At 36.0% G+C, this 23,673-nt stretch overlaps 1 protein-coding gene across 1 annotated transcript in view; it reads right to left on the reverse strand.

Moving 5' to 3' along the window:
• LOC134825511 (uncharacterized) overlaps positions 1-21,600 on the reverse strand; it is a 33,611-nt gene extending 12,011 nt beyond the window's left edge. The window contains exons 1-3 of the transcript XR_010161555.1: positions 20,711-21,600; positions 20,135-20,208; positions 18,771-18,833 (exon numbers count right to left, since the gene is read on the reverse strand). The gene's annotated coding sequence lies outside the window, so the exon portion shown is untranslated. The remainder of the gene's footprint in view (positions 1-18,770; positions 18,834-20,134; positions 20,209-20,710) is intronic.
• Positions 21,601-23,673: the final 2,073 nt, after the last annotated feature.

Raw genomic sequence — 23,673 nt, forward strand, 5'->3', positions numbered from 1 at the left:
TGTTGTGTTTTACAGTTCAGTGTTGTGTTTTACAGTTCAGTGCTGTGTTTTACAGTTCAGTGTTGTGTTTTACAGTTCAGTGTTGTGTTTTACAGTTCAGTGCTGTGTTTTACAGTTCAGTGTTGTGTTTTACAGTTCAGTGCTGTGTTTTACAGTTCAGTGTTGTGATTTACAGTTCAGTGCTATGATTTACAGTTAAGTGCTATGTTTTACAGTTCAGTGTTGTGTTTTACAGTTCCGTGTTGTGTTTTACAGTTCAGTGTTGTGTTTTACAGTTCAGTGTTGTGTTTCACAGTTCAGTGTTGTGTTTCACAGTTCAGTGTTGTGTTTTACAGTTCAGTGTTGTGTTATACAGTTCGCTGTTGTGTTTACAGTGCAGTGTTGTGTTAAACAGTTCAGTGTTGTGTTATACAGTTCAGTGCTATGTTTTACAGTTCAGTGTTGTGTTTTACAGTTCAGTGTTGTGTTTTACAGTTCAGTGCTGTGTTTTACAGTTCAGTGTTGTGTTTTACAGTTCAGTGTTGTGTTTTACAGTTCAGTGTTGTGTTTACAGTTCAGTGTTGTGTTTTACAGTTCAGTGTTGTGTTTTACAGTTCAGTGTTGTGTTTTACAGTTCAGTGTTGTGTTTTACAGTTCAGTGTTGTGTTTTACAGTTCAGTGTTGTGTTATACAGTTCAGTGTTGTGTTTTACAGTTCAGTGTTGTGTTTCACAGTTCAGTGTTGTGTTTTACAGTTCAGTGTTGTGTTTTACAGTTCAGTGTTGTGATTTACAGTTCAGTGTTGTGTTTTACAGTTCAGTGTTGTGTTTTACAGTTCAGTGTTGTGTTTTACAGTTCAGTGTTGTGTTTTACAGTTCAGTGCTGTGTTTTACAGTTCAGTGTTGTGTTTTACAGTTCAGTGCTGTGTTTTACAGTTCAGTGTTGTGATTTACAGTTCAGTGTTGTGATTTACAGTTCAGTGCTGTGTTTTACAGTTCAGTGTTGTGTTTTACAGTTCAGTGTTGTGTTTTACAGTTCAGTGTTGTGATTTACAGTTCAGTGTTGTGTTTACAGTCAGTGTTGTGTTTACAGTTCAGTGTTGTGTTTTACAGTTCAGTGTTGTGTTATACAGTTCAGCTGTTGTGTTTACAGTGCAGTGTTGTGTTTAACAGTTCAGTGTTGTGTTATACAGTTCAGTGCTTGTGTTTTACAGTTCAGTGTTGTGATTTACAGTTCAGTGTTGTGTTTTACAGTTCAGTGCTGTGTTTTACAGTTCAGTGTTGTGTTTTACAGTTCAGTGTTGTGTTTTACAGTTCAGTGTTGTGTTTTACAGTTCAGTGTTGTGTTATACAGTTCAGTGTTGTGTTTTACAGTTCAGTGTTGTGTTTTACAGTTCAGTGTTGTGTTTTACAGTTCAGTGTTGTGTTTTACAGTTCAGTGTTGTGTTATACAGTTCAGTGTTGTGTTTTACAGTTCAGTGTTGTGTTTCACAGTTCAGTGTTGTGTTTTACAGTTCAGTGTTGTCTTTTACAGTTCAGTGTTGTGATTTACAGTTCAGTGTTGTGTTTTACAGTTCAGTGTTGTGTTTTACAGTTCAGTGTTGTGTTTTACAGTTCAGTGTTGTGTTTTACAGTTCAGTGTTGTGTTTACAGTGCAGTGTTGTCTTTTACAGTTCAGTGTTGTGATTTACAGTTCAGTGTTGTGTTTTACAGTTCAGTGTTGTGTTTTACAGTTCAGTGTTGTGTTTTACAGTTCAGTGTTGTGTTTTACAGTTCAGTGTTGTGTTTAAAGTGCAGTGTTGTGTTTTACAGTTCAGTGTTGTGTTTACAGTGCAGTGTTGTGTTTTACAGTTCAGTGTTGTGTTTTACAGTTCAGTGCTGTGTTTTACAGTTCAGTGTTATGATTTACAGTTCAGTGCTATGATTTACAGTTCAGTGCTGTGTTTTACAGTTCAGTGTTGTGTTTTACAGTTCCGTGTTGTGTTTTACAGTTCAGTGTTGTGTTTTACAGTTCAGTGCTGTGTTTTACAGTTCAGTGTTATGATTTACAGTTCAGTGCTATGATTTACAGTTCAGTGCTGTGTTTTACAGTTCAGTGTTGTGTTTTACAGTTCAGTGTTGTGTTTTACAGTTCAGTGTTGTGTTTCACAGTCCAGTGTTGTGTTTCACAGTTCAGTGTTGTGTTTTACAGTTCAGTGTTGTGTTATACAGTTCGCTGTTGTGTTTACAGTGCAGTGTTGTGTTAAACAGTTCAGTGTTGTGTTATACAGTTCAGTGCTATGTTTTACAGTTCAGTGTTGTGATTTACAGTTCAGTGTTGTGTTTACAGTTCAGTGTTGTGTTTTACAGTTCAGTGTTGTGTTTTACAGTGTAGTGCTATGATTTACAGTTCAGTGCTGTGTTTTACAGTTCAGTGTTGTGTTTTACAGTTCAGTGTTGTGATTTACAGTTCAGTGTTGTGTTTCACAGTTCAGTGTTGCGTTTTACAGTTCAGTGTTGTGTTTTACAGTTCAGTGTTGTGATTTACAGTTAAGTGCTGTTATTTACAGTTCAGTGTTATGATTTACAGTTAAGTGTTGTGTTATACAGTTCAGTGTTGTGTTTTATAGTTCAGTGTTGTGATTTACAGTTCAGTGTTGTGTTTTACAGTTCAGTGTTGTGATTTACAGTTCAGTGTTGTGTTTTACAGTTAAGTATTGCTTTTTACAGTTCAGTGTTGTGATTTACAGTTAAGTGTTGTGTTATACAGTTCAGTGTTGTGTTTTATAGTTCAGTGTTGTGATTTACAGTTCAGTGTTGTGTTTTTCAGTTCAGTGTTGTGATTTACAGTTCAGTGTTGTGTTTTACAGTTCAGTGTTGTGTTTTACAGTTCAGTGTTGTGATTTACAGTTAAGTGTTGTGTTTTACAGTTCAGTGTTGTGATTTACAGTTCAGTGTTGTGTTTCACAGTTCAGTGTTGTGTTTTACAGTTCAGTGTTGTGATTTACAGTTAAGTGCTGTGATTTACAGTTCAGTGTTGTGATTTACAGTTAAGTGTTTTGTTATACAGTTCAGTGTTGTGTTTTATAGTTCAGTGTTGTGTTTTACAGTTAAGTGTTGTGTTTTACAGTTCAGTGTTGTGATTTACAGTTCAGTGTTGTGTTTTACAGTTCAGTGTTGTGATTTACAGTTCAGTGTTGTGTTATACAGTTCAGTGTTGTGTTTTTTAGTTCAGTGTTGTGATTTACAGTTCAGTGTTGTGTTTTTCAGTTCAGTGTTGTGATTTACAGTTCAGTGTTGTGTTTTACAGTTCAGTGTTGTGTTTTACAGTTCAGTGTTGTGATTTACAGTTAAGTGTTGTGTTTTACAGTTCAGTGTTGTGATTTACAGTTCAGTGTTGTGTTTCACAGTTCAGTGTTGTGTTTTACAGTTCAGTGTTGTGTTTTACAGTTCAGTGTTGTGATTTACAGTTAAGTGCTGTGATTTACAGTTCAGTGTTGTGATTTACAGTTAAGTGTTTTGTTATAGTAGTAGTAAACCCGCGATGGGGTGGCATGTGCCTCAATAAAAATATTACAATCATTTATTATTATATCAATGTATCATTAAATATTTCAAAAATATCAATAACGTATGGTTGATCCTTCACACTTGGTAAAATATATAAAAATAAAGTTAATCTACACTAAAGAATAAATAATCTATATTATATAAATCAACAATATTAACTCCCCATCTTCATGTAGTCATTTATCAAAGCGGTAGAAATCCAAGTAATTTTAGTACGCGGTGCGCAAGGAATTTCGTTTTTTTTTTAAAATGTGTAGGCAAGATAAGCCTAAGTGTGGCAGTGAAAATTGAAAAATAAGTTGCAGAATAAATTGCAGTGACTGACTGTCAAATGCATTATCGCAGTTCATTTATTTGACTGCACTAACGTTTAGGATTCTTACAGCTGTTATATTTTGCTAATATTTTGTTTAAAAGTTGTAAAGGACAAAGTTCTTGTCCGTCCACGAAAGGTTTTCTAGGTCAAGTTTTTGTTTGTCCAGTAAGTAACGTACAATGTTGTCCTTGTATGAATTAATAAACTTATCTTGTAACTTAGGTACGTTGAAGGGAAGGATTTTGTTTATTTCGTTTATCGTGTTGTTATATAATCGTGGTCCTACGTTAGAGATGCTATAATCGGTGATCCGTAATCTGTTGAACTTAATTTCAAAATACTTTGGATTTCTCCTTTCCGTTTGTCTAAGCGGTGATTTTTCAAATATACTACAGATACTCGATGGTGCTACTCCCATATAAACCTTGTGCATCAAAGTTAGACAGCTTTTAGCAATGAGGTTAGGAAGAGCCAAAATTCCTATTTTGTTGAAGATGGATTTTGTGTGAGATGGTAGTTTACGTTTTTCTTTGTCGTAAAAATAGTTATGATAATCTGAATCAGTGGCGCGAATAGCTTTCTTTTGAGCAGAGAATAAAGACTGAATGGAATTTAAAGATTTAGTACCCCAAACAGTAGCGCAGTAATACAGGTGAGATTGAATTAAACTATTGTATAGCATTTTTTGAGCTTTATTCGGAATGGAACTTTTAAGTTTCATCATTACGCCTGCATTTCTGGATATTTTAGTCTTTAACTGTTTAATGTGCTGGCTCCAGCTAAGTTTTGAGTCAATAATGACACCTAAAAATCGTTCATGTTCACTTTTCACTAGTCGCTGTCCTTCTATACTAATATTTATATCCTCTGGTAATCTGTTAGTGAATATCATGTATTTAGTTTTTCCTATATTGAGTTTAAGACCGTTGTTTTTAACCCATGTCTGTACAGTATTTAATACTCTGTTTGCACGCATGTTCAGTTCAGTGTACGTGTCGGCAGAAACGATGATGTTTGCATCATCAGCGAAGAAAATATAATGGGCTATATCGCTTACATTTGCAAGGTCGTTTATGTAAATAATGAACAATATAGGACCAAGAATGGACCCTTGAGGAACTCCATGTTCCAATCCCATTTTTTCTGAACTGCAACCGTTGACGTGAACATACTGTTTCCGGTTAGTTAGATAAGACTCAAACCAGGATAAGCTAAGGCCTCTTACACCATAGTGCTCCAGCTTATGTAGCAGTATCTCACTGTCTACTAGGTCAAACGCCTTGGAGAAGTCAAGAAGCAGTAATGCTGACACTTGCTTCCTTTCTAGAGCTTTATGTATGTTAAACTGAGCTTCAAGCAACGCATGTTCACAACTGTGACCCGATCTAAAACCAAATTGCGACGCATATAGAATATTACGTGATTTTAGGTGCTTTACTAAACGTGCATGCATTATTTTTTCGAATATCTTTGAGAAGCAGGACAAAAGTGAGATTGGTCTGTAGTTTGTAATTTCGCTGCGCGATCCTCCTTTATGGAGTGGGATAACCTTAGCAAGTTTGAGCTTTTCGGGGAATACTCCTTCGTGAAGGGAGTGTGAGATCAGGTGATTAACTACTGGAGACAGCACATTGCAAACCTTTTTAAGAGGCTGTATATTCATATCTGAAGTCGATTTGTTCTTAAGATCATGTATGATTTCAGCAATTTCGGAGGGCGAGGAGTCCTCCAGCTCCATATCAAAATCACATCGACTTGATTGGGGAAGAGAATGTCCTACTGATCCTGCACCGCGAACCAGATTGTTTTCGCTCTTTAGGTTCTCAGCTATATTAGTAAAATAATCATTAAAACTGTCAGCTATATCTTGTGAGTCGGTTATAACTCTATTTTTATAGTTAATCTTACTTATTTTTATTTTTTCTTTTGATTTCTTGTTTAATATTTGATTAATCATTTGCCATTGTAATTTGCTATTGCTCGCATGCTTTTTAAAATATGATGCGTAATACTTCTTTTTCGCAATATCTACTTGTTTTTCAACAAACTTTTTCATATGCTTATAAGTTTTTTCATTTTTTTCAGTAGGCTCTTTAACAAAGGATTTATATAGTTGGTTCTTTCGATTGCATGCACATTGAAGCCAATCTAATATCCACGGTTTAGAGTTTTTTCTGTGGTTTGATTTTTTCTTTTTAACTGGAAAACACTCATTATAGACTTCTTCATATTTAGTGTGAAAAGCTTCAAATTTTGTATTTGTCCCGTCAACGTTGTGTAAAAAATTCCAATCAATAGACGCTATTTTCTCCTCAAAACGAGCGATTTTCTCTTCATTTATTACTCGGTTTGATGATTCACAAGTTTCATTTTTCAATTTATTTCCTATTCTATTAGTGTCGAGAAGTATGCCGGTAAATGTGGCAAGGTGATCAGATAGCGATTCAGTTATAATGCCTGACTTTGTTATAGCATGGCATTGGTTTACGAAAATGTGATCAATAAGTGTAGCACTGTGACAAGTAATACGAGTTGGTCGTGATATCGTTGGTGCGAATCCATACTCTGCAAAAATATCAACATATTTAGTAGTATGGTCATTTACGCCGTATTCTAATAGATTAATATTGGTATCACCTAGAAATAATACGTTTTTGTTGCTATGTCGCGCCAAATCTTTTAGGGTGTTTTCCAATTTTTCTAAGTAACTGGGGACATTACCACTGGGAGACCGATACATATTGCATAGTATGACGTTTTTGTGGCCATTTTGAGCTATCTCTATTAACTGAAATTCGCCAACGTTTGGATCATCTCTATAAGATAATTCAGATCGTGCAGTGACATCAGATAATTCACAGAGATTCTTGTTTACATAGGTTACTAGACCACCGCCCTTACCAGAGTCCCTTGCGGGAGCCTGAATAAAGGGGGGATGAAAGCCTTCTAACTCTAATTCTTTTCCTTGAAATGCCATACTTACAACCGTGCAGTTTGTTTCGTTGAAACACAGAACATCAAATTTTAGGTGCTGTTCAATTTCATCACGTATATTAGAGATTGCTTTGCTCAAAGATCGAATATTAAGAGATTGAACTTTAAATTCATAAGGCCTACTCGTGTTGATTTGCCGTGGTTCGTAGTATTTACAGCTATTTAGTACATCTGAGCAGTTATCCCATGGATTAAAGTTTAAGTCATTGTTTTCTTCAAAAGTATTACCTATATAATTAGAGTCATGGTTTCTATGGTATGGGTTAAATTTTGCGCTATTCTCGTAATTACCGTGTACGGTGTATAATTGTCTAGGTGATACCTCGAAACCAGGAAACAATTCACGTGTGCAGCTTTTGCATCCTAACTCGCCCGCTGAGCATTTATTGTGCGAATAAGCGTCGCATATCCAGCAAACCGCCATTTTTGATTTGTTTCCTAGCTTTTTACAAGTTTTGCAACTCACCCTGGCAAAACATACTTTAGATTTAGCTTTTGTTTCTGTACTACAGGGTATGTAAGTGTTACACGAATTTTCATTAGTTAGAGTGGTAATATCAGTATTAGTAAACGGAAATATGTCAGTAGTACATGCCAAACAATACCAGTTTATGAAACTATTGTCTAATTTCATTCGATTTACGTCATTTGGTTCAAGATTAGCACATTTACGATGAAAAATACCGTTACAAAGGCTGCATTTTAGCGGATCTTTACGTTCTAAACATTTTTTAGAACATAATCTACATCTACAAGACTCTTTGCACATCTTTAATTTGCAAGTATAACTATAGATTACTGGTTATATGATATACGATAGATTACTGATTATCAATATAAAATTAAAGATCTAAAGAGATTTATACAGGAACTGTGGGTCAAGAAAACGGGTTAAGTTTTATGTTTGACTCCTAGTTCCAAAATCAGTCAAAATCTGTAAAGGTTAAATAATTGATTAAATAGTTAAAATATTTAAATATAAATACACTGAATTTACTCCAGTAATTCTACGCTTGTGTTGTGTTGAAATTAGTTCGGTCCGGATTTATGTTGTTGTTATCTGCAATTTTGCTTATAACCGGTTCAGATAAGATAAGAAAGAGTAAAAAAACCGTTTAAAATTTACTGTGATACATTTACCATGGTCTATAAGCCATCGCAATAAAAAATAATTTATGATTAGAAAAGAAAAAAGAAGATAAGGGACTTGCTGTTTTTTTGAAAAATTTGAACTTAGGTACTTTCTGTGAACGTTACTATACGTTTAGCTTTGAAAAATTAAATTTGTTCAAAATTGTGTTGTAAACGATTATGTATTCGCGACGAAAAATTTGATTTAAGAATTTCTACTGCATTGGCAAAAGAGATCGGAACTCATCCCTTAAAGGCCACACCTCTTCGATTACTGTCGGTCTTCGCCTGGCCAGTTCAATGATGCAGTCCAAGAGACGCGAAACGATCCCTTTCTTGGCTGCTAAGGTTAGATGAATACCGTTCCCATTTGGATCTAGTATAGTGCACCTTTTCCTCACCAGCTCAAAGCATATTTGATGCGAGTCAAACATCAATAGATTTTCAACCTTCGTGGTTAAAATAAATAAAGACTCGTTAAACCTACGAATTTCTGGATTTAGCCAGTGATAAGTGGTTAGTGTTATGGAGTTAAAGATGAATGTGGTGTTTGGGTATCTCTCACAATAAGTACGCAGATCATTCGCCACGACATCAAACAACGAGTAAGAACGGTGATTATACCTGGACAAATCGTTGATGCCTGCCGAAATCACCACGTAACTCATGTGAGGGAATAGGTGCTCAAACTTGTGAAGATCAGTGATTTTGTACATTGTCTCCTTGGTGCATGGCAAGTGAGTAGGAAACAAGCTGACGGGTGTGGTTGAATGAATTGAATCCGTCAATAGCAGAACACGTTCCGTTGGAATCGGAGTCGGGTCTGTTTCTGGTCTACTAGATTGGCGGATTGGTGGTATATGCTGTGGTGTGGTGGGAGCTGAGAGTCTGCGAAAAGTTAGTGATAGTCTCTCGCCTTGTGCTGTGGGATCTGCTTTAATACCATGTTCCCAAAAGTCCTGGGAGGACCTTGACATGCAATAAGTCTGCCCGTGTTTGAGGTGTATGGATTGTGTCGTGAGAGGTCCTATTTTGCTGCGGAAGTCAATTGTTCGGGTAGCACCGAGACTGACTGTGATTATGTTACTGGGATTGACGATGCAAGCTTCGTTGTCACTGTGCATGGGAATTGAAGATTTACCGTTCTCATAACGAGTAAGAAGGCAAGTTATGTTGTCTGTGGTGAATGTTGGGTCTTCTGTGTGATGAGCGATTGAGTCTATGATTTCAAGGAGTGGGTGATTCGTGGGAATATCAAGTGGTTTGTGTACTGTTCTGCCATAACGATACTCTGTTCTACCAAAAAATGCTGTCTGTCGATGCCCTATCTTAGTAAAATGTACTCCGTGGCAAACTGTCTCCAGGTCTAAATGGTCAAAGTTTATATCACACGGTTCAACAGCACCTGGTATAGTTGGTAACGTCACCGTGTTGAGCTGTGCTGGTGCTGGTGGTGGCGGTGGGGTTGATGGAGGAGTTCTTCTAGAGTTGGCGGCGCTTTCATAAGCTAACATGTCCGTGATACACTGTTTCGCTGCCGCTATCGACTCTGTTAGTTGTTCAATAATCCTCGCATGATGGCTTTCTGCTTCTTGAAGTTTCTCGGAAATGAGGGAGGTTACGGAAGTGAACTGATGCGAATTTTTAGAAATATCATCTACATTGCTAGTTAGGTGTTGCTCTAGGTGTTGCTTTAAATGTTCATAGGCATGTGCCTTTCTATCCCTAGTTAGCATCCCTACTCCTATTGTATGATCTGTAAAACCACAGATTGTTGAATGGTATTCCGATTCATGTTTAAGTTGTTCTTCTGTCAGGGTTGAGAAGAGCTCTAAACTTGTTTTAGGAGATAATAGTGCCGTCCTAAAAGTTTTATCGTACGTACCGTCTTGTTGTGGGGGTACCAGGCAGGTCTTTGAAGAGGTAGTGAGTGGGTCACTACCTGGTAGCCCCTTGTCATCTGATGAAGGATTCGTCTCGTGAGATGGGTGGGTGGTTGGCTGATCCAATAAGTTGAGCGCGGCGTCGACCATGGTAAATTTTCTTATCAGCAAACGAATTTCATGCGTAATGTAAAATACAAATATTTCATGCGTAATGTAAAATACAAATATGATATACAGTTCAGTGTTGTGTTTTATAGTTCAGTGTTGTGATTTACATTTCAGTGTTGTGTTTTTCAGTTCAGTGTTGTGATTTACAGTTCAGTGTTGTGTTTTACAGTTCAGTGTTGTCTTTTACAGTTCAGTGTTGTCTTTTACAGTTCAGTGTTGTGTTTTACAGTTCAGTGTTGTGTTTTACAGTTCAGTGTTGTGATTTACAGTTCAGTGTTGTGTTTCACAGTTCAGTGTTGTGTTTTACAGTTCAGTGTTGTGTTTTACAGTTCAGTGTTGTGATTTACAGTTAAGTGCTGTGATTTACAGTTCAGTGTTGTGTTTTACAGTTCAGTGTTGTGATTTACAGTTCAGTGTTATGTTTTACAGTTCAGTGTTGTCTTTTACAGTTCAGTGTTGTGTTTTATAGTTCAGTGTTGTGATTTATAGTTCAGTGTTGTGTTTTACAGTTCAGTGTTGTGATTTACAGTTCAGTGTTGTGTTTTACAGTTAAGTGTTGTGTTTTATAGTTCAGTGTTGTGATTTACAGTTAAGTGTTGTGTTATACAGTTCAGTGTTGTGTTTTATAGTTCAGTGTTGTGATTTACAGTTCAGTGTTGTGTTTTTCAGTTCAGTGTTGTGATTTACAGTTCAGTGTTTTGTTATACAGTTCAGTGTTGTGTTTTATAGTTCAGTGTTGTGATTTACATTTCAGTGTTGTGTTTTTCAGTTCAGTGTTGTGATTTACAGTTCAGTGTTGTGTTTTACAGTTCAGTGTTGTCTTTTACAGTTCAGTGTTGTGTTTTACAGTTCAGTGTTGTGATTTACAGTTAAGTGTTGTGTTTTACAGTTCAGTGTTGTGATTTACAGTTCAGTGTTGTGTTTCACAGTTCAGTGTTGTGTTTTACAGTTCAGTGTTGTGTTTTACAGTTCAGTGTTGTGATTTACAGTTAAGTGCTGTGATTTACAGTTCAGTGTTGTGATTTACAGTTAAGTGTTGTGTTATACAGTTCAGTGTTGTGTTTTATAGTTCAGTGTTGTGATTTACAGTTCAGTGTTGTGTTTTACAGTTCAGTGTTGTGTTTTACAGTTCAGTGTTGTGTTTTACAGTTCAGTGTTGTGTTTTACAGTTCTGTGTTTTGTTTCACAGTTCAGTGTTGTGATTTACAGTTCAGTGTTGTGTTTTACAGTTCAGTGTTGTGTAACTGCCCACATGCAACCCTTTAATAACTTTAATCAGTAATCTCATCGGGACTATTCGCTAGCGAGCAACAATGAGACTCATTAGGCGGTAACGAGCCTGTTGGTGGATGACGATCTGATCAATTTGAGTGAATACTGATATTTAATTGACGTTCCTTAAAACCGAAGAAATTTGCGTTATACTTATAGCGCTTTACTTCGGTTACTGTCCTATAAGCAGTTTACAACCAATCAGATCATTGATTGAGTGAAGATATCACTGATTAAGTGCTGGATCACGTATCTACAAGTTCTTAAAAGGGTCACAACTCGGTTAAATTGTGAACAACTAACTTGAAATTTCGGGAAAGCACTTCAATTATCAAGCCAAATGTGTCTAGAAATTTTGAAGTTCCTAGCTGGAAGCGTTCCCACTTTATGGCGACAATAGTGAAAAAAGGGAGTGGCGTGCCACACCCACTGTAATTAATTAAGTTGAATGAATCATACAGTACAACCGGTCAAATTAGACTAAGTCCAATTCAATGCTTTACGGACTACTTACCAAGGCCAAATACCTCAATTATATTTCTCAGCGATTGTACACCAGAAGAAATAGAGAAAATCATTAGCGAACTCAAAAATGGAAAAGCTAGTGACATCCCTATTCACGTCATCAAACGAACGTCTAAGATTATAAGCCCACTCCTGTCAGTATTATTTAATGAACACATGAGAAATGGAACTTTTCCAGACCGACTGAAAATTGGTAAAATTAGCCCTATATACAAAAAAGACGGTACAGAATATCTCGAAAACTATAGGCCAGTATCTACCCTAGCTGTGTTCGGAAAGTTATTTGAGAAAGTAATCTATTCCCGTTTGTACATTTTTTCTTGTGTCGCAGAACGTTTTGTTTGAGAACCAGTTTGGTTTTAGGAAGAGTCACTCAACTAACCACGCCCTTAATTACTCAGTTGACTATGTAAACTCCCATATAAAGGAAAAGCAACATGTTTTAGGTATCTTTATCGACTTATCAAAGGCATTTGACACTATCAGTCACGATAAACTCCTCATAAAACTTGACAAATATGGTATAAGAGGTAACGCAAACGAGCTTATTGGAAGTTACCTATCTAACAGACAGCAGTACGTTTCAGTTTTAGGTGAGGAATCTGATAAACTACCTGTTATTTGTGGAGTACCACAAATGTGTTTTAGGACCGCTACTGTTTATAATTTACATAAACGATATCTATAACTCATCAGACCTAGGAAAATTTATACTTTTCGCTGATGACACCAATATATTTGTAGTCGACAAATCTGTCCAGAATCTCTACCAAAAAGCTAATACTATAATGAATTCTGTTTACAATTATATGAAATGCAATCTTCTCCACATTAACATCAAGAAATGCTGTTACATTCACTTTACACCAGGAAAGAAGGATGTAACTAGTAGTAGTAGTAGTAGTAATGATCTTATTTTAACGTTGAATAACACAGTCATTAAACGTGTTGATGAAACTAAATTCCTCGGCGTTATTATAGATAAAAACCTTAACTGGAAACCTCATACTGCATATCTTAGTTCTAAATTAAAGTGTGAAGTCGGTAAACTCTGCCGTATGAGAAGATGTATACCTAAAGAGCTGTATAATGACCTCTACCACACCCTCTTCGAATCTCATCTAGGATATGGGATCTCAGTGTGGGGAGGCATATCGAACAATAGGCTTGAACCAATATTTAAAATTCAAAAAAAGTGCACTCGTATTCTATTTGGTGATCAAGAGGCGTACAGTAATAAGTTCAAAACATGTGCTAGAACCCGCCCAATTGGATCCCAAAAACTTGGAGCCGACTTCTATAAACGAGAATCAAGTAAACCCCTTCTCAGCAGAAACAAAATACTCTGCGTGCATAATTTGTATAAGTACCACTGTCTACTTGAAATGTTTAAAATAATCAAACTTCACACTCCAATACTGATGTACAATTTATTTCAAAAGTCACCCCGACGTGATAACTACTTTATTAACCCCGATGCAACCAATTTGTTTGTATATAAATCCTCGAATATGTGGAATAAATTCCTTAAACCTTCTAGTAAGATTGACTTCTCGTCCCCAATTGCACTTGTTAAAGGTCGCATTAAAAATATGCTACTCAATGCTCAAAAAGCTGGAAACACTGATGAATGGTCAGAACTCAACTTTGATGGAAATGACATGTGCCTATAAGGACACACAAACTATCTTATCTTATCTTATGAGGATTCGTTGCGACGCAACAAGGCCATCGAATGAGTCGACCACCTTTGTTATTTTACTTCGGCATTACCTGCATTACAATGTAAACCAGCACTTTCAAGGAAGAGCTTTACAAGAAGCCGAAGGATCGTTCCTAAGGCCAGCGACGGTTAAGGCAAATGTTTTAAGCAAATATTTCAATCTAACGTAACTTAATCAATAGTTAATAATAACAATCAAACACAAATACTAGACATTTTACTTTTAATTAACGTGTATTATATTATATATTATGTGTTATGTATTACATATTAAACTTTTTACATCCTAATATGCAATTTATTCAATAATATGGTGTGAAAATCTTTAAACAATTTATATGTTTGTGCTTGCAGCTGATATCAGGCTTGGGGTGGTGCTTTAGAAATGGTATTTCGGGTATAAGTGAAACAAGACATTATGGACTATTTATTTATAAAATTTAAACATTTAGAAAACAAGTCAGTTGAGGAAATATATTTTTTGAATAACGTTCACTTCTGCTTTAGAATTTTTATTTAAATTTTGAATTGCGCTGATAAAAATGTATGATTGAGACGAATCTTCGAGTTAAGTAGTTCACTACTATATGGACACGTTCATTTGAGTTTGAGGATATTGGTAAATATAAGTGACCCTATTAAAAGGCACAGTGTAGTTGAATTTGTCACACTATGAAATTACACAAACCCTTGATGGTTAGGATAATCTCCTCATCCTCTAGGCTAACTTTGTCACATAACGATATCTTAATCAGGTGATAAGATATCGCTTAAATACGGCCGGCACGGGAATGGTTACATTGTCACACTATAAACATGTGACGGAGTAAATATGGACCCCTTGCTGCCGTTTTTGACCAAATTTTTGAGTGTCCAGTTGATTGGATGGGTACATACTACATATGACCATTACCTACTTATTTGACGACTTTTTTCGTTAGATGGTGCACTCAGGTTTACTCTGTCACACATTTAAGAAAATATGTGAAGAATGTTTAGGGCACCCTGATAAGCAATGCTGAGTAGTGTAGGTTTATTTGATGGCCTGGAAGTGCTAGGAATTGTTATTATATTGCATATAGTCGTAAGGAATTAAAACACAGAAGGCACAAACAAGTTTACTTTGTCACATAATCTTGATGATATCTGAACATGTGTGAAATTGAACAAATAATGATATACCAGCTTAAACCCCTTATATTACGTACTATGGATCAAACAACACTGCTAGTACCATGCGCCAGTCACATAAATCATTATCGGGTGTAATATGTTAACAGTGTCACAATTAAACTACCGCAACATGGTCAAAAATAGGGTAATTTCGTCACAAACAAATTATTATAACTCTGTTAGCTCCTTGCTGGCAAAATAACTAGTTTATCGAAATTGTTTTGATGATAAAGTTACATAGTATTTTAATAGAGGTATAGTTCTTCAAAATAGGGACAAGACATGTTTACTTTGTCACATCAGTTATTATTAGAGTTAGGTAATCGTCATCACATTAACAGATCTTTTTCGTAGTTTGGATCGATTAATATAGGCAATAAAGCAGCTTATGCTAATTTTTACACACTATCTTGAAATTGTTGGGGCAGGAAAAGTTAATTTTGTCACATTTTTAGTGACTTTGACAAATTTAACCTAAAATTGTTAAACTTGAGCTCTGATGTTCTGAACAATATTCTACCAATTTTTTCTGAAAGAATGTTGAATTCTAATAGAGTTACAGAATATATAGATCTTCAAAATAGGGGCAAGAAATGTTTACTTTGTCACATCAGTTATTATAAGAGTTATTATAAGAGACTATTTCATTCTATAATCATTGTTTTTAACCTATTTACGATTTCGTATCATTTTTTGTGACAATGTAAACATCAACTGATCTTAACTTGCATCAACTGCATTGTCATCATATAAAGTTTTCCCGCCTTTCAAATCAAAATCAGATATAAATAATTCGCCCAAAATTTAAAATTCCATATATTGTGACAGGATTAACCTCATTTCCCAATAACCAAGTGCCTGTATTAGCTAACTATTCAAAACAACATATTTTAGCGCTATGATGGGTACATCAACCATCAAATAATGAGTTAAAAAATAAAAGGGTTTTGAGGACACCTCACAGTAGAATAGAGGTATGGTATTCTGACTGTGACAAAGTTACCCAAATATTGCCTTGTAACCGTTCGATCCATGCCCTTTAACCAATGTTGTATCGTACCTTAGTTCCCAAAAATTTGTGTGCCATTATATTGAGCACAATTTATTTGAGCCCGAAAAATTTGGGCAGAAAATTTGAACTCATTTGGGCGACCGAAAATTTGGGCACAAATTCTTTGAAAAATGAACGATTTTCCACTAAAATTTCAGTTAGATATTTGCCTTAGTTCATTATTATTCCTTATTATTCCAGTCATTTTGCTTTCAATTTTAAGCATGTAGGTGGTAGTATGAGTTGTTTCACATTATGAAATTTACGATCTGCCCAGTAACTACTAAAAAATACAGTGATGATGGCACAGTACAAAATGATAGATATACAATAGTGATATTTAGTCTCTCAATCAGATAGTTTAGTCTACTTACACTCAGCATATCTTATCATACCCCTTTCACATACAATTATCATCAGTTTCATCAGACAATGTGAAAATTGATACCCGCTTGACAGTGATCCGTGAAGTACACGCTCGTTGGATCAACGAACTTTTTGTATATTTAAAAGGGAGGCAAGATGACATAAGGAAAGGCTTTGAGAAGTCGGGTATAACTGATGCTTGTAGATCAGACTTTACGGTGGATGATAATCCATTTGCAGATCTTGTTTAAATCTCTAGCTATCCGTACCTCTAGCCATTTGTTTTATTAGTAGCTGTTAGCTATTCCAGTTATTTCTATTCATTTAAAATATAAGCCTTTTTACTTGGTCAAGCCATGAATGACAGATTAGAAAACTAAAATTTCAAATATTATTTCACTTGGATATGAAGAAAAAGCCATCTTTCTATAGATTTCAGGGCCACAGGCCAAATGCCAAAAGTTTGGTTAGCAAAAAATTTAGCAGACGGAAAAAATGTATGCAATTAATTTGGTCTGCAAAAAATTTGGGCGAGAGGCCCGCTCAAATTTTTTGTCGCCCAAATTTTTGGGAATTAAGGTAATTGTTAGATTGACCTAATCTACTATATTTCAGACCAAGGAATGATAATTAGACTGTAGACAACTACAGTTAACTAAGTCACACAAAATGTGACATTTGAAACATTATAGTGCTTAACAACAATAGATTTTCTTTCTGCGCAGTGCATATGGGAGTATGTGTTACGTGGCTAATGTTCAGAACTTCTGAACGTGCTAGGTTAATAGATGTCAAAATTAAGCCACTATCGTCGAAAACGCTATTATTTTTGTTTACCAATATCCTCAAACTCGAATAAACGTGTCCGTATAGTAAAAAGCTTATTTTACATTTCGTTAGCATATCCAATATTCATGAGTTTATTATCGGATGTTTAAGTTTAACTATGTTTATTATGATATTATTATTCATTGCAATATGGCAATAAAATTTAAATTTTGTTTTACTTAAATTTTGTTTTACTTAATTAAATTTGACGGGACTTTTAGGATATCTAACTCTAAGTTTGACCCATATCTATAATCTCTGAAATTTCTGTGCAATTCTAAGAAGGGGGGGAGACAAGTGGATATTTGTAGATATTTGTAGATTAATGTAAAATGGATAATCCACGAAAAAAGTGGATGACATTCTACAAATTTATACATTTATCTCCAAAAATTCAGTAGAATTTCTGGGCACATATTTGAGATTACATTTTTTGTAGATAAATGTAGATATTTGTAGATTATTGTCAATGGATAATTCACGAAAATTCTACAAATTTATACATTTATCTCCAAAAATTCAGTAGAATTTCTGGGCACATATTTGAGATATACATTTTTTGTAGATAAATGTAGATATTTGTAGATTATTGTAATGGATAATTCACGAAAAAAGTGGATGACATTATCCAAATATCTACAAATATCCACTTGGCTCCCCCCTAAGAAGAATTACGTGAGTTAATAAAGGGTTGCGTGTGGGCAGTTACTTTTGGGCCACCCTGTAGTTTAGTAATCGAATTCTAGTCATTGGATCGTATTGAAAGTACATTACAGCACTAAATTGCGTGTAAGATCGAATTGAAAGCTCAAACACTTCTTAATATACTTCATAATACACAGCTTCTTAACTGTCATTTGAACCCTACCCAGGTTCTTGGTTGTCCGGCTGTTAGGATGGTTATAATATGGATCACATCACAAATTATACGTCACTGATTGGGCCATGTGATGTGATACCTGTGGGAGCCGGGAATGAGAGGTTCCTAGTTGTCGGTCACCGATTGAAAGTAATACTACACCTAAGTGTATAAGATTTAGAGTAGAGCGATACTTGTGTTATCGTATCCTACGCCCCTTCACAGCAAGTACTGCTTGTACATTGTACAATGTAGAGGTTTGCGGTTATATTTGTGTACGATACCAATTATTGTACCTTCGTAATTCACATTATTATACAATACTTGATATTGTACCCTTTCTATTTACGCATACGATACTAAGATATTGTATCTATCGTGTTAGACTAGTGTTCGATACTTAATTATCGTGAGTAATTATAGTTTTTAGTCGCTAAACGACTAAATTAGTGCAGTGTGTAGTGTGTAGTACTTGTGAGCAGGCAAAGTTTATCATTGGCACGCCCCGGGAGGACTAGTCTGGTTGCCGCCTTCTATTTCACACTAGCTGTGTTTTGCAGTACAGTGTTGCTTTTCATAGTGCAGTGCAATGTGTCCCATTAATGATTTTAATTAACACGGTTTGTTTAAACTTAAAGCTATTTGACTGTGTTACCAGGCTTTCTACTAAGAAATGTGACTACAATTCAAAAATTCTAATTACTCTTGATACTTGTGTTACTAATGTGTATTTATGTAATTATCAATTCAAGTCTCCACGCCCTAGAGCCCTGGTTTGTAGGTCGCTTCCCTAGAGTCTCGGGTTCTAGAGTTTGGACCGCACTTAAATTACCATTTCAAAAGGACACAGCGAAATATATTTTTGGAAATAGTAGACGAATAATGCATAAAATGGGTTTTATTGCACATGAGGAATGTATAATTAAAAAATTATAAATCTTCTACTACTCACAATTTGTTAAAACCGTGAGCTGGCAAATTTGTCTACTGTTTTTCACTGCAGCTGTTTTCCACCCTGAATTGTTGGTTGAGATTAGATGAAACATAAAACTCATAAGTCATAGCGACTATAATTATAATAATAAAATCATGTCATGGTTTATGGTTATCACAGTCATGCTGGCAAGCATGACCGTGGCTCTTATAGTTATATATTTTATACTATTATAAATATATCTATCTCATCGGAAGTCGTGTATTGGGAAGTGGGTTTTCTATTACAATTGTAAATGAATGGAAAAAGCGAGCGACCGGATTCATTATCAGTATCATATTGCATTTGCGGACAGTTATTCAAATTAATATAGATATATATTCACGGTCCTTGATATACGAACGGCCATAGTTGGTTAGTACGGACGTTACGTAATTTTAAAGCAAGTTGCGAATTTTTCGTTGCCTCAAATAGTGTCTTTTATAATTCTTTAAAACACAACATTTATTTCCAAAAGTGACTGGCAGTTTTTCTTAACGGGTGAGATATACTCGTAAAAATAAAATATTTGTTCCAAACCCTATTAGATTTAGACCGTCAACGAGCGAGCGTGCTAAATCACTCTACAGTCGATCTTCGAGATTGTTCTAAAAGGGCCCCCGACAGTTGAAACCAACTTGAATCGATGTATTTTCGGACGCTGATTCCGAATCACCCCCATGACATAGGGTTAAAATGCTCTCTGGCGAGATATTGGCGAAAAACTGTCTCGATCACGTTGGGATCAGATTAGAGGGTCAGGGTTTTGAATAGTCGTTCAGGGCCAGCTAGAGAACGGGTTGAAGAAGTCACGTGACAGTCGAGTGTAGAGTGATTAATCATCTTCCGTCAACGAGTCCAACTCGGCACGCGTTTTGGTACGGTAGGTTATAAACTACAAAATTTTCCCCGATATTAGCAACCGTTCACGAATTACCATGGATGTAAACTTTACGGCACTTCGTATGACTTAACTTTGTTGTTTTAAGTGAAAAGTTTAAAATGTCTACCTTCTAGAATTTTTGGTCTAGGTAGGTAATGGTAGTGCGCCATTTACAGTAAGCCGACGGTAAGATGATTTTTTAGCGCTAATTTCGGCCGCAACAAAATTCTTGGAAAAAAAAAGCATATTGTAATTGGGTAACCTTCCCTCGATACTTAAATTCGTAGGGCGCTGCCCCAGAGTCTCAAGCTCTAGAGTCCGGACCGCACTATAATTACCATTTTAAAAGGATACTGAGAAATCTCCTTTTGGAAATATGAAATAGTAGACAAATAATGCATGTGTTTTATTGCACATGAGGAATGTTTAATTAAAAAGGTATACATTTTCTACTACTCACAATATGTAAAAAATAGTCAGCTGGCAAACTTGTCCACTGTTTTCGCTGTATAAGTTTTCATAACATTTTCCAGCCTGAATGGTAAGTTTTGATTAAATGAAACATAAAACTCATAGCGACTTTAAGATTAAGTATGATAATAAAAATGTGTCGTGATTATTAGTATACACATATTTTATTTAGTAAATACCCAGTGTTTATATAACGTAAAGACAAAGTGAAACATCTCTATATACCAGGTACTTCGATATAATTACATCACCATCCTATTTTCTAGATACCAGGTTCATTCTATACCGTTTCCTACAAAATAACTGAGATATTTTTATATAAAATAAAGTCGACGTCTCTTCTATTTTCAGAAATATAGGATGGCCCACTTAGTGTAAAATAAGGTTGGCAACCAGATCGATCCTCCTGGGGCGAACCAATGGACAACACTGCCTGCTCACAAAGGTACGGTAACGAAGTGGCGTACACGGGTAATTAAAATGTACAAGGGTACGATAGAGAAGTGTCGTACACGGTACTTAAAGAAATATACGGGTACGATATCGAAGTCTCGTACACGAATACCTGCAAATCTCTAGCTCTCAAGCTCTGCAATTTCACTTTAGCTCTTACTGGCTACTGAGTGCCGTATGACTTTAAAAGATCGAATGACTTGATCGAGTCCTAAGTTAGGTAAGAACAAAGGAAACAGGGTGTTCGAACAATAAGTCTCGAATGGCAATAAATTACTATTTGATCAATAAACCAAGACTAGTGACCCGAAGGCCACGCTACACTGTTCTCGGAAGCGGTAACTTTTACAACCTTACCGTTAAATGCTCCTCGAAGAACTGCCGCTAACGGGGCAAGCAAACACTAACAGCACTGGGTCACGTGACATCACATGGCGAACCACGTGACACCGCGCGGCCCAGTCTGTCCAATAACCTAACTTAACTAGCTAACCTGACTAACACGTGTCTACCTCCGCAAAACCATCCATAATCTATTACACTAATCTAATCTAATCTTACACTAATCCTAACGGTTATTTAACACTTATACTAGAATATTCTAAAAGATAACCAATACCACCGCTATTTTTATGACAAAGATCTGAATAGTACACCTTCACACACAAAGGAAATTTTCAATAAACTAGAAATATTAGCTTTACCGAACGTGATAGCTAAATGTATATTATGCTTAATGCACAAAGTTTATTCTAACACTGCACCACCAAATATTATAGGAATGTTCACTGTTTCAAACTTAAACGCACCTAGAAGAGAACCTGAGTTCTTTGCAGTACCATTTAACCGTTTATGTAATTCAGACAAGAGCATTTCTTACATTGGGCCTAAGTTATATAACAAACAGTCAACATTATTAACAAGGACATAAAATACGTCACCACTTGCCTACAAGACAAATTCCTAAATTCATTCAAGTCTACAGTCAGCAAGCATGTGCTTACTGCACAAGCACTTATATATTAACCCGGATGACAAGGACTGGAACAACTCAAATTTCGTACTTTAGAAATTTAAATAATTTGGTACAACATACGATGATCATAATAACGAGCAACAAAACTTTAACCTCATAACGAATTATGACTATCTTCGAGCATTTTTTACAATGCTATCGATACCGCGCAATTTCACTGTCATTTACAACTTTTAAAAGATAAAAATATCACCGCGCATTCTTCAGACCCTGTGTCGCTGTTCTAAATTTATGTCAAGAGATAAGAGTTATTTAAAATTCTTAATAGCACTATTTAAATTTGCTAATAGCATAATCATATTTTATACATTATTAATATTTTATACATTGTGTGCATATATTTATATTTGATTGTAATTAAAGATTTTAAGGCGTTAGTGCCGAGTAATGCCTTCGGGTAGTGCTCCTCAATCAATCAAGATCTAAAAAGCCTAAACCCTGCTGCAACCAGCTTACCATATTACACTACACTGATAAGGTCCGAAAATGCAGATCCTTAAGTTTTTGCGGACCTACTCGTGAAACAATTATATTTCAACAAAATATGCAACATGCAGGTGCAATGGGCGGGTTAAAATTAAATTAAGTTAAAAATGTGGCCGATTGTTCAGTGTTCAAAATAAATAGGCCGAAATCTGTTAAAAAATCTACAGCATCCGAAGAAATCCTAAAAAAATGTCTGTTCAATATTCTGATTCCGGGAAGCATTCTCTGTACGCGATCAGCATCATATTCTACGATGAGATGGTGATTTTAGAGGGTACGCCGGTAAAATCTCTAAAAAAGTGTGTTTCTAGAGCAAAACGCGCAGTTTTGCTAGTACTTAAGTTAAGTTTTCGAAATTGTCCAACATTCAAACGACGATTTGGCATCGAAGCAAGATGACGAGATCGTTGCTCTGAGCTTCGCGGAGCAACGATCTGGAAGGGTTGACATCGTCAATCAAGTCAACAGTCAAGTTCAGAATTGCTACTGAGAAGAGCTGTATAATTTTAGTTGTGCTGTCAAGTTTAGTATTGCTACTGAGAGTGAGAGGCCGTATTTCAGTTGTGTTGTCAAGTTTAGTATTGTTACTAGACTGAGAGACTCTTGCCATACGTTGCATGCAACATGTATCAAAGAGACTCCTCTGGTCAATTATAAATTCGTTAGATTTTGGTTTGGATGACTGCCGAGGATTGGAGGTATGTTTACTCATGACTATTTTATCATCTGATTTGGTAAACGAAGGTTCAGTACTAGTAGTCACACTAGTATCCGGTCTAGCAAGAGAATCACTGTGTTCAGAGTCGGAAGTGGGGATTGCCTTTCAAGATTTTGGAACTGCTTCTCAGCTATAAAACTTTGAAGAATTCCTATTTCTCATATCATCAAGCTGAGGTGTGCTGGGAGTCTTCTCAGTGACTCAGATTTAGACTGAGAGTTGGGAAGTTTTGATCGACCAACTTGTGTTTCATGAGGTTTTCTGATAACCGATTTTACGTTTTCTGGTCCCGAAAATACTTCGTCAACTGTTCCTTCAGGCTTGTTGTCAATAAATTTGGTTTGTTTTGTAAGAGCAGAGTTCAGAATGGTCATCAACTTTATTACCAACCAGAAGCGTGTCACTGATAGATTCATCAGCAGACATCCACTCATGGTCAGGATTACCAAGCAGAGAAGTCAAAATTAACGGCAAATTGGCCCCAGGGGTCACTCCTCTCCAAGCTTGAAACTTCCCTCTCACGAGCAGCACTAATTGCAAACGGAAAAGACCGAGATCCTAAAGTGTTGAATCAAAGGGTAAATTGCTGTCCATCTCTGCTTCTGAACCCTCGCCTACGAATTAGGAGATGCTTCAGTGCAAATATATCTTCCTGAAGGGTCAGCTTCACCTTCAGTGGGAGGCGAACCAGGCACAATGAGTCTCGCAGACCCCGAAACTGGCGATTTTGACACGAGTCAATTTTAGAGCTACAGATAATACCCGATACTAATAAGAGAGAGAGAGAGAGAGAGAGAGAGAGAGAGAGAGAGAGAGAGAGAGAGAGAGAGAGAGA

Source organism: Bolinopsis microptera, chromosome 13 (genome assembly GCF_026151205.1).
Source record: "Bolinopsis microptera isolate Bmic1 chromosome 13, MBARI_Bmic_1.0, whole genome shotgun sequence".
Taxonomy (NCBI): domain Eukaryota; kingdom Metazoa; phylum Ctenophora; class Tentaculata; order Lobata; family Bolinopsidae; genus Bolinopsis; species Bolinopsis microptera.